The 12,466-nt window shown below is 41.7% G+C and overlaps 2 long non-coding RNA genes across 2 annotated transcripts in view; one reads left to right on the top strand and one right to left on the bottom strand.

The window, feature by feature from the left end:
- Positions 1-8,133, top strand: part of LOC129048309 (uncharacterized) — a 23,817-nt gene extending 15,684 nt beyond the window's left edge. The window contains exon 5 of the long non-coding RNA XR_008510539.1: positions 8,000-8,133. This is a non-coding gene — a long non-coding RNA (uncharacterized LOC129048309). The remainder of the gene's footprint in view (positions 1-7,999) is intronic.
- Positions 44-12,466, bottom strand: LOC129048311 (uncharacterized). Its single transcript, XR_008510541.2, has 3 exons — positions 10,671-12,466; positions 5,678-5,732; positions 44-3,711 (listed from the first exon to the last, which is right to left on the bottom strand). It is a non-coding gene; the product is annotated as an uncharacterized LOC129048311 (long non-coding RNA).

Below are 12,466 nucleotides of genomic sequence, written 5' to 3'. Positions count from 1 at the left end.
ATGGGCAAAATACCAAACAGGCATAACACAGAAGAAAAATATGTCCAATAAGCATATTAAAAGGTGCTTTATTTCATTAGGCACTGGAAAATGCAAATTAAAACCACAATGCTATACCAGTACACACGTACAGACAGGCAGGCAATATTAGATATTCATATTGGTGGGTGGGTAAATTGGTACAAACTGCAATGTCTAATAAAACTAAAAATATGCATATCTTATAAGCCAGCAACTCTATTTCTAGGTATAAATAGCTAACAGAAAGCCACGTATATGCTTACCAAAAGACCTGACTAAGAATGTTGATAGCAACACTCTTCTTAGCATCCACAGTGAGAACTACCCAAATGCCCAAGAATAGTAAAATGGTTAAACAAATTGTGTTACAGTCATACAATGGGCATTTAGAATAAACAATATAGAAAAATCTCAGGAAAATATTGAGTGAAGGAAGCTGACACAAAGGATTCAATACTGTCTGATTCCATTTATGTGAAGTTCAAAAACAAGTGAAACTATGCTGTCGGAATATAGAATAGTGGTTATCACTGCAGAGAATGTGACTGAAAAGGGGATTGGGAGGCTGGTGGGGGTGTGTAAACACCTGTTTCTTTATTCTGGAGGCTGGTTAGATGAGTTCAATTTGTGAACAGTCACCAGGCTGTAGGTGGACAATTTGTGCACTTTTCTGTATCACGCTTTAATAAAGCGTGTTTAAAATCATATAGGGGCATCTTGGTTTCCTCCCCTGAGGTGCCAGTGATATATCCAGTACCTCGAAGTCCCCATTCCATGCTAAGTGAAACGTGCTTTCTCAACACACAGCTGCAATCTCTACATTTAAAAATACTGAAACTGATATAGCGGGTTCTCTGGCTCGTGGAAAAGATAAGTCTACTACAAAGAAACTAGGCAAAACTTTAAATAATATGATAAAAGCTATCTTCCCCTCAATGTTATAGAGTTAATAATGTACCTTATTGTGACTTATACAATAGAACATATGTGTATAGTATTGTAATGCCAGTTAAGTTGTAGCATCATTATGAGACCAATCATTTACAATTTAAAGGAAAATAAAATATTTTGACTATGGGCTCTTTAAAAGCCAAAAATTATTAAACCCTTCAAACTAGAAAAGACCACTGAAACATCCTACAGGTTTTAATTTCTAATACAGTAAATACTGATAACTATAACCCACATAAAAAGCTCTTTGGGGTCCTCAATAATTTTTTTAGAGTAAAAAGTTCTTGAGACCAAAATGTGAGAAAACCATGTGAATTAATCCCAGCCTTGTTATTAGATTTATTTCTTCGTATGACCTCATAGGCAAGCATTGCTTTGGAATTCCAAGATGTATGTAATTCCCTGGCGTGGCTGAGGTTGCCAGTTCTAGTTCTTTATTCTTTTTACTCAATTTTTCCTTTTCAGTTTGTTGCTTTTTCTTACTTTTTGTCCAGCATTGTGCTTTAATTCCATTACAGAGATCCATTCTTCAGGTGAACTATGCAAGTGATTTTCTTTTCAAGTGATTTGAACCAAGCTTCTCACCAGCTTTTCCCAAAATTAAGCTGACCTGGGACACCTTGACTCCAAGCCCAGCAGTAAGTCCCACATGCCACAGGGCCTCTCAGCCATCTCTGCTGAGAAGGGGCCCTTACTGGCAGCTAGGATCCTTGAGACCATCGTCAAGGACAACCTGGCTAAGGTAAGGTTGGCCTGGGACCTCTTAACTGGGAAAGCAGCAGCTGTGAAGTTCATTGATGAGACTCAGCAGATCTCCTCCAGACACCACCCACAAAGTAGGAACCATGAAGGCTCGGATCACCCCAACATAGTGAAACATTTGCTGTGATCGATATTGAGGAGTCTCTCTGCTTTGTCATGAAGTACAGTAGCCAGGAGGAGAAGTTTGTGAATACCTGCTCATGGCAGCAGGAAAGAAAAAAGGACAGAAGCAAATTCTACCAAAAGTGTCTGCTGTGCAAGCTGTCACCAGAAACGTATTGTCCACAGCGATTTAAAGGCAGAAAACACGCTCTTGGATGTTAACACAAACATCAAGATTGCAAATTCTGGCTTCAGCAACAAATTCAGCTTTTACAAACTGGGTACCTTCTGTGGCAGTCACCTCTGGTCAGCAGATCCCTGCCTTTGATGGACAGAATTTCAAGGAGCTGCAGGAGGGGTACTGAGTAGAATATATTCCCTTCTACATGTCCATTGAGTATAAAAACCTGCTCAAAAAATGTATCCTTCTCAATCCCAGCAAGAGAGGCCCTTCAGAGCACATTGTGATGGGTTCATGAATGATTAGGAAGCATGAACACCAGGAACTTAAGCCCTGGACCTCCGCCATACTGAATCATGGCGTCCATGGGTTACGGACAGAAAGATCCAGGACTCCCTGTGAAGTGTGACGAAGCAGCGATCGCCTACCTGCTCCTGGGTTCTAAGAGATCCGAACTGCAAGGTTACCCCATCACCTAAAACCCCCACTGTCAACTGATCTGACCCACAGTGGTGCACCTTCCCCATACCAGGAGGTACAGCTCAGGGTCTCTGCCGGCCCCAAGCAGCAGCATTTCAGCAACCTACCTCTCCCATCTTTCACGGCCTCTCTAAGAAGACTCAGAGGAGCCACAAAGATCCTGAGCAGGATCAAGAGACAGAGCAGAAAGGCAGCACTGCGCCTGCCAGCTCCGTACTCGCCTGGAGGGGACGAACCCCGCCCCCTCTGTGAATAGCGACCTCTTACCAACACCAAAAAAGAGCAGGAATTCCTCACTCGGGGCAAAAGCCAGTTTGGCCAGACCTCCACCCAGAACGACAACAGCAGCCCCACAGCGCTGGGCCTGGGGCCTCCTGGGTTCCTGCCTCTCACCCCCCGCCTTCGTCTCCCCGGCCACCAGCCCGGGAATCCCAGTCGGTCTCCTTGCAGCCCAACCAGGTCTCAGTGTCGTACCCCACGGAGAGCAGCTGGGGGTGCCCGCCCGGTACAGCTCCCCAGAGTGTCCGTGCTACCTCCCTTCCACCCGCGTCATCAGCGCAGGGGGCAGAGCAGAGCCCCCGATGGGACCAGGTAGGCGCGGCCTGGCAGCCGGACAGGTGCCGGCCCCGGAAATGCGGCCCAACCGTGTGACCCCAGCCTCTCCCTCAAACATAGGCCGCAGACAGCAGGGGGCCGCCGGGAGCTTCTTCAGCAAGTTCAGGTTCAAGTTCACAGGCTGGACTCTTAGCTGCGGGTTTGCCCGAAGGAACCTGAAAGAACCTGAAAGCAAAGACGGGGGAGGACACTCCGACCTCACATGGGGGCAACAGAGGCAGTGATTTAAAAATGGCTTTCCAGAGACCCAGCCGCGCTCCCTGCCCTTGAGGTGGAGGCTGGAGGTTGCGAGTCCGTGAAGCCCCGCTCGGTGCTGCGGAGACTGCAGTGGCAGCTGGGACCCGGAGCCGCGGGCGAGGCCGGCGCGAAGAACCAGGGGAGGACTCAGGCGACAACTCCAGCAGCCTCTCTACTTGGTCCCCCGAAGCTCAGGTCCAGAAGCTCCTCGGCCTCCACGAGCGTCGCCACCCAGGTCACCACGCCTGGGGGCCGAGAGGTTCAGCCGCTCGCACCCGGGCCCCACATCTTGGTCCCGAGCGTCTTCCCCGGGCCTTCTCCCCTCGCTTGCCGGTCTCCGCCTTCCCTTCCGCCTTCCTGCGCTGCAAAATAAACAAAGACTAGTCTGAAGAGAAGGAACAGGCGTTCAGAGCGCCCGCTCCCCCACCACCCCTCGGTTTCTCTTCCCACTGCTGCCCCTTAGTTGCGTGCGTCTGGGCTCCAGCGAGTTCACAGCAGCGACTGCTCCCACCCCACCCGGCTGTCTCTCCCCTCTGTCTTCCTGGCCTTCACTTCCTGACGGTGTCCTCCTCCATGGGGGGGGAGGGACAAGCAGAGCAAAGTGGCGCCCGTCTGCTAACACCAGGCCGGCATGGGAGTGGATGGTTGCGGCCACTTGGATGGTGGTAGCCCCTTCATCTCTCAATTTATTTTTCTGCTGTTGCTGTTCTTGAGAAACTGAGGTGCAGACCAAGAGATCTCCCTCCCCCGGCTCTTCCTGTCTTCAGCTCAGAGGGGTCCAGGAGAAAATGACTTGGCTCTTGAAGCAGACAGGGGCTGGGGCATCCTAGCAAGTGGCCCCTCCCTGCCCAGCATCCCCTCTTGAACTTAGGTTCTCGTAGGGATCGAAGGCCTAATAAAGAGAATGGGATTTTTTGGAGGAAGCGGGTACCATGTACGGCCTTTAGGCATCTATAAGGACTTTTACTCTGAGAGAATGAGGTTTTCACAGAGAATTGACATGACCTGATTATGTTTTAACAATATCCCTGTGTTTGATAAAGTGTTTACAGGGACAAGGACAGGAGTAGGCAGACCCTAGGAAATTCGGCCATGGTCCAGGCGACGTGATGGTGGCCTGGCCCAGGCTTGTGGAAGCAAGTGTGGGCATAGGACCCTGTGGCTGGAGGCCGGTGCCTGCTGAATTCACTTTCTGAGGGCCCTCCAGTAGGACTCTGTCTGCCTCCCAGGCCCAGTATGGCCTTACTTCCTGTTCTCTGCCTCCCAGACTCCCTCTTCAGCTGATACCAGAAGATTCAGGTAGCAGAGGCCAAAGAGAGTAATATGAGATTTAAGTTAATAAATACATAACTAAAGGAGAGATGACACAGTGGAAGAGAAGGTCATCCATTCATCAGCTGCAAGCAACAGAAACCAACTCAGGTTAATTTCAATGGGAAAGGAGTTTGTGATAATGATATTGGGTGGATTACATTGCCAGCATGTATGAAGAGCCAGGTTCTATGAAACACAGGCTCACCAAGACATGACACAGCTCACCTAATGTGGACATCCCTACCAACACTAACAAGCAAAAGACTCTACAGCCTGCACCACCAACCCCTCCACTACTGCACTGTGACACTGCCTCTAGCTCTGCTGCCACAGCTGCACTAGGAATTCAGTCTGAATGGAGGCTCCCAGTCCCTGCTTCTTTGAGTCACTGGTTCCTGCTTCCGTGGCTGAATCTGATTAGTGGAATGTACCTCACTTGGTCATGTCCTAGCTCCAAGGAAGTCTAGGCAAGCAAGAGTTTGGCATTTTCATCTCCCACTGGGTGAGGCAGTCTCTCCTCCACACTATGGCTAATAATGTTGAAAAAAATTCCAAACATACACTGGATTTTAGATGCTAAGCAGACCTAAAAATTCACAAATGTCCATAAGAAAATGTAAATCAGATTGGGACCAGTGAATGTCCTATCTATAACATTACTAGACTGATCTCCTTCTGTGGCTGTGATCCACAGTACCAGAAGGAAATTATAAAAATATAAAAATATTCCATTTTGTTTGTGAGTGATTTAGCCTTCTGAGAAAACTCAATGATTAATATTTATTTGGGTATTTGTTTAAATATTATTGTTGACATGATAAAATTTTTATAAAACATGTGTGATATATGTATATATGTAAGTGTAGATATGTATGGGTAGATACATGATAGATGGATAAGACACTCAAACAGTGACAATATCATTATATCATTTGACACTCATCTTGATCCAGCTATAACTAGAGCTAAAAAAAAAACTCTTGGAATTTCCAGGTATTGAAACAAATAAATTACCTTTTGTGTTTCAGCTAGTTTGAGATGACTTTGTGTCACTTGTATCCAACAGAGTCTGGAATAAAAAAAAAATTTAAATATTATTGACACTTAACATTTGTTTATTCTATTTGGACTTATAAATGGACTTATACGAGAGATTTTTAATTAGCATCAGAAGTAAATGAGTTAATAAAAACTGAAATGATTGTAGATTTATTTTTATAACTTTTATGTCTACAGCTATGATAAATTTTTATATTTTAAATTTCTATATATACAGGTTGTTTATTGTTGTTGTTTTTGTTGTTGTTTTGAGACACAGTCTTGCTCTATCACCCATGCTAGAGTACAATGGCATGATCTTGGCTCACTGCAACCTCCACCTCCCAGATTCAAGTGATTCTAATGCCTCAGCCTCCCAAGTAGCTAGGATTACAGGCATGTGCCACCACGCCCAGCTAATTTTTGTATTTTTGGTAGAGACAGGGTTTCATCATGTTAGTCAGTGGATCTTGAACTCCTGGCCTCAAGTGATCTGCCCACCTAGGCCTCCTAAAGTGCTGGGATTACAGGCATGAATCGCCACACCCCAACATAAATTTTCCATATTTTTAAGGTATAGTTTCTCCTAATGTGTGTAGGTAGGACATAATCATGCTTTACAAAAAGGAGAGATGTTCTGCTGGATTTTGAAAAATTATTTTTACGTTCCAAGCAAGACAGGTTCTATTTGTTCCTGGAAAGGTAATTGTTTTGACATAGATTTACTGTCATTGTGTGAAGAAAGAATATATTTTAAAACTTAAGCTACTTACATGTGAGGAAAAGGAGTAAGGAAGATAGGTTTTTGATTAAATAAATATAGTAATACCATAAAATTAAGGCTCAACTATGCATCAGACTCTAGGGCTGATGCCATCTTATCCTTAACACAGACATACCACACACATAGTTACTTTGCTCTAAGGGTTCTAGAGCACTAAAATGGTGTATAAAAATGTATATAAGGCCAGGCATGGTGGCTCAAGCCTGTAGTCCCAGCATGTTGGGAGGTCAAGGTATATGGATCACTTGAGGTCAGGAGTTCGAGACAAGCCTGGCCAACATGGAGAAACACATCTCTATTAAAGATACAAAAATTAGCTGGGCAGGGTGGTGTCCATGTAATTCTAGCTACTCAGGAGACTGAGGGATGAGAATTGCTTGCACCCGGGAGGCAGAGGTTGCAGTGAGCAGAGACTGGGCCACTGCACTCCAGCCTGGGTGACAGTCAGATTCCATCTCAAAAAAAATAAAAAATAAATGTGTACAAGAATGTTATGAGACACTTCCCACTAATCATCAAAAAATGTACATGGACATATACCTTTACTCCTTCCTATAGCTCACTGTAAGGATCCTAAAGATATTAATTTAAAAGGTCAAACCACAGAATGAATAGAAGTGGCAAAGAGACAACCGCAATACAATTTTGGAAGCAACAATGCAGATGTTTTAGTAGTAGTTTTTAGAAAACATGAGAAAGCGAAAACCTAAGCCAGCAGTGGCAGAAGTATAAACAGAGTAGTTTCTGCTGCAAATCCCTCAAAAGCCCTGAATTGGAGGTGGCATGTGCCCGATGGTGGAACAGGTAAGATGAAAAATAGGGGAACTAACTGGAAGTCTCAATACTTAGCAGTCCATATCCACTCCCTACTGGCAGTAAACTGGTTTATTCTCCAGAGATGTCAATTCAGCAAAGCTCTGGACTTTAGGACCGGAGTCACCCTAAAGGCAGTAAGACTGTTCTGAAAACCAGGGAGCAAGTGACAGGGTACATTCCAAACAGTGAGACTATTTGACCCCCTTATCGATAAGGATCCCAGAATATTGATGGTTAATTTAGGGTGCAGCATTCAGGCTTAGTTTACTTTCTTCTTTCTATATGTTTTTCATTCTTTACAATGAACATATATGATGTACGCAGTTTAAAAAAATCCAGGAGGTGAATAATTTCCAACCCATAATTCTATATCCAGCCAAACTATCTGTTGTGCTACTCCAAAATATGAAGGATTATTGAGCTGCAGGTAATTAAGAAGAAGCAGATGCAGAGAAGCTCTCTGCCATCCCTCTATTTGCCTAAAAGCAGGATATACAGAAACTAAAAGTATTCTGCCTCCCTTCTACCAGGGAGACCAAAAGATAACCACAGAAGACAACTTTAAACTTTTATCACCTGGAGATGATACCAGGGAAATCTCCATTAACAAACATTACTAGCTAGCCTTTATTTGCTATGCATTTTCCTGCCCACAAGTTGCCTGACACTCCTAAAGTTCTTTTCCTTTACCTCTCCAGAAATTTGCTGTTCATTATTGAAGATGCTATATCAGCCAGAATTCAAAGCCACTTCTGAGAACTACTCATTCCCTGGGTGTCTCCCGTGTATGTATGAAATATACATGTTAATAAACTTCTGTTTTTCTCTTGTTGATCTGTCTTGTATTACAGAAGTTCATTTAAACTAAGAACTTACTGTTGAAGAAAATGATTACTCTTCCTCTATACAACCAATTATGAGAGTAGATTGAAACATTTATCTCACATGCAAGGCCTCATATTTACCTCCAGACATGCTATATCAGAGCCTTCTGAAAGATGCACTCTATCAAAATGAAGGCACACTACCAGAAAGAAAACCAGCCACATATTCACAGAAATAGGGGATCCAATATATGAGAGAAAAAAATTGAATTGTCAGGATAACCGTAAGAAAACATCTCAGGGCCTACAGAATAAGTAGTCCAGACTGGAACAGGAGAAAAGAGGGGTTCAGAAGCAAAGAATGCCTTCCGCAGGGCCGACTCATCCATTAGGCTGAGTAGGCATAGTGCTTGAGGGCCCTTGACGCTCTTAGGAATTTACAAAAATGTTGTCATTTTAATTTCCTTTAAAATTAGAAGATAAAATTAATATAATAACAGTGACTATATGATAATAAATGCACCCTGATTATATTTACCTTTATACCAACGTGGCTGTAAAATAATTTTTATTTTTTATGGAGGAAGGAGCTCATGAAGGCAATGTACCTAGGACCGTGGCCTCCAGGAAAAAAAGGAAAATAAAAGAAACTGGATAGTTTCATTCGAATGTATCAAAAGGTACTTAAGACTTGTCAGAATTTGGCAGAATGAACTGATAATAACTACTTAGAAAACTAACTAAAGAAAAATCAAGGCAATGCATAGTCAAGGAAAAACAAAAGCAAAGGTCTACAAAAAAGAAGTAAACCTAATACACTACAAGTTCATCTGTGAATAATATTTACATTGTCAAAATAAACACTAAACACTGATAAGATTTTTAAAAATATGATATTGCAAGATTAAGAAATGAAAGAAGAAGCTACATGCCCAGTTGTAAGACAGCCAACTCCTCACCTTTTGTAGAAGAAAGGCAATAGATAAGAACCAAACTGAAAAATAAAGAAATAGTATGAGAGGTATATTATAGGCTTGTGACAGTAAATAATACCAAAAAAAAAACACAGTTAAAAGAGATGAAAGTTGTTGCCTTTGGAGAGTGAGAATCAGAGATGGAGAAGAGTGGATAATGGTGTAATTTGCATTATATGACATACAACTTTTTGACTTTATGAACAAGAACCTAAGTTACCTTAATGAAATTTACAATTAAACAACTTTAAGGATTGTTGAGAGGTAATATAATTAAATGAAGAATTTTCTACTTTTCTAAGTGTTTGTGTATTAAATTTTTTAACATTTAAGAAGTGTGAAAAATGATTGAATTGCATGGTAGCCTACTTAGATACCATGAAAGATGTGCTCATGGGACATTAAAGAGATTGAGTAGATAGACTGTGAGGCCAAAGTGAAATTCCAACCTGATGGAAGTGAACAGGGAATACTTCAAAAAGAGAAGAATGACTGAAAGTGAGGAAAGTGAAAAATGCTAAAACTGGTTAAACAGAAGGGTCAGGAACAGTCAATATGTTATAGTCAGTAAGGAAGAATATAATAGACGTTATGTATATGAGCTCTTCATGAGAAGCCATGAGGGAAGAGTTAAACAATACAATAGCAACCATAATATTTTATTAAAAACTATTATGAGCTGCTAAAATGGCATATATTTGGTAGGATATTAGTATATAAAAAAGCCTTGAGGTATTTAAAAATCTGTTCCCAGAAAATTATCCCCAAAAGTCAAAATATATATTTCATGGTTCTTTTAAATCCCTAATGACTTTCCAGCCACATATTCATACCACAATGCTGTACACTAAGCTGTAGATGGTTAAGCGATATGGTTTTGAAAAGAGAATAAAAGAAAATGGAAAAGATACTCTTAGGTAAAACGAAAAGAAAATATTTCTCTGAGACAATTTAAAACTTAGGTAGTATAAGATAATTAGGGTTTTTAAAGAAGTCACTTTACAGAAGAAAGGAAATAAAAATTTTGCTGACCATGGCATATTTAAGAAAAAAAATCCAAGCAAAGAGGGGAAGAGTTATGATGAGCAGTGAGCAGTGAGGTATAAGCCCAACACTTTTCAGCCCACTGAAGTGTCCTGCCTACAGAACTCAAGGCAATTTCAGACTTCCTATCAACTGGCATAGGTTTGGGGGTGCGGGAAATGACTCAAATGCTGCCCAAAATATATTTTTAAAAACTTTTTCCCTGATAAGCTTTTTAAGCCAGATAATGAAACCAAGTTGTTCGTGTGCCCTCTTTCTCAAGCCACACCCTCATATTTGAGAATCTAAGTACTGCATAAATAATAAGGGCTATCAATTATTGGGGGCTTTAATAATTCTTCAAACATTTAATGAGTGTCTTCTGGGTTCCAGGCACTGGGACTATAGCTATAAACTAAACAGGTGGCTACCTCCACAGAGTTTATAGTCTAAGGATTAAAAAATTAGAACTTGCACAATTGTGGGAGGAGACAGGGAAGTAAGACCCCTGTTGGAAGGTAGAGAATCAGAGAAAAGTCTCTTCTCACCTCTCCTGAAGTAGTCAAGTGAAGGAAAAGTCACAGGTTCTATATAGAGAACTGGGAATATCCACTTGCAAGAGTGAGATCACAACAGGAGCTGGTGAAGAAGTGCGTGGAAGGCTGTTGCCTCTGCATTGACTGTGGGCTTGGGGCTGCTGTTGGTCAGCAGGGCAGGCGGAAAAGGACACCAGCTGGAGTCAAGATAGAGGCAGGCGAGGACAAGCTAGAGCCCACAAGCAGTACATCTACACTTCTCTCCTTCCGCACCAGCTACACAGAGTAAGGGTTACTCTTTCACTTCTGCTTCCCAAATCTGGCATAGATATATCTTTTGGCCAAATCTGATATGGAGACATAATGGAAATGAAGTTCTAGCTTAGGCCAGTTGACACAAAACCAGCACGGTCCATCCCTTGTCAAATTGGCAGCCGAGAGCACCTCCTTTAACCATATTTAATTTCCAGTAGCAAAATCTTGCTTCAACCTAAGGTGCAACTAACCCTGCTACAACTAGAAACACCCTAAACCTCTCTCCAATGAGGATATGAAGTCCCGTAGGACTTATCGCATACGTCACTTTATCTTTGGGGAAAGTTCATCCTTTTTCTAACAGAGTCACACTGCCCTTTTAATATCCTGAGATACATGCTGAACTACAATACTATTGACACGTTTTATGTTCAATAGTAGAATGGATGGAGGAAGAGAAAGAAAATGAATCAGTATTATATTTGCAAGGCGGGTACCCAAAATGAAAATCAATCCTTCTGAAATATTTAAACTGTTTCTGCCTTTGTAGGCGACCGTTTGGTAACGTATCGAAATCTATAACGGCCGTGTTTGGCGCGCAAGCGCGGGGCTGCCGAGGGGCCCTCCTTGCCTCCCGCCTTATGGACCCGGAAGGTCCTTGTGCCCCCTAGCTTCGACTCCAGCTCCTGGGCCGCGGAGCTCGATCTAGCTGCGGGAAGCGTTGAAGCACAAGGAGAGTACTTTTGCACAATGACCTCCAAATTTTACTTTGAGGACTTTATCATAGTGAAACTACCATGGCTGTAGCTTATATCGTTTTTTTTTTTTTTAATGAAAATAACCTAATTATGCAACAGCGGGAGGGTTGGTTGAGTAAATTATTGTTAACTCCAAATGACAGAATAATGTATGAAACCATTAAAAATAATTTGTTAAAACAATGAATGACTTAGAAAGATTTTTATTATTAAGTGGGAATAAAAGCATAAACCTAAAACACATATTCAGTATGAGCTCATTTCTGTAAAATGATGTATTTTACAGAGGAGAATAAAGGTTAAAGTATGTACACCAACATGGTAACTGTATTAAACCTACTTAATTACAAGAAGCTATTAATAATAAATAAGTTGAATAAGAAATTTACTGTGAGGAAAAAACAAAAGGATAAACAGGAAAATATTTGCAAAACAGATAATCTAATGTATAACCAGTTCCTTCAAATAAATAAGAAAATAAGAATCCAATAGCAAAAATGAGGACATGTTTAGAAAAAGAAATAAAACATTTTAAACATGTGAAGTGTTTTATTTCATTTATGCTAAGGAAAAGCAAATTAAAACAAAAATCTAATATTATTTTAACCATCAGAAAGCTTGACACATTGAGTTGACAAGAGTGAAGGAAAACAGGCATCCCGATATATTGCCAGTGGGAGTATAAATTGCTGATACCTCTATGAAAAAAATACGCAAACCAAAATTTCTAATGATGTGCCCCTAAACCCAACAATTTTACTTTAAAGTGTAGACATTCATTGCAGCATTTTTTAT

This window comes from Pongo abelii, chromosome 8 (genome assembly GCF_028885655.2).
Source record: "Pongo abelii isolate AG06213 chromosome 8, NHGRI_mPonAbe1-v2.0_pri, whole genome shotgun sequence".
Classification (NCBI taxonomy): domain Eukaryota; kingdom Metazoa; phylum Chordata; class Mammalia; order Primates; family Hominidae; genus Pongo; species Pongo abelii.
This window is presented reverse-complemented; position numbering and strand designations above follow the sequence as displayed.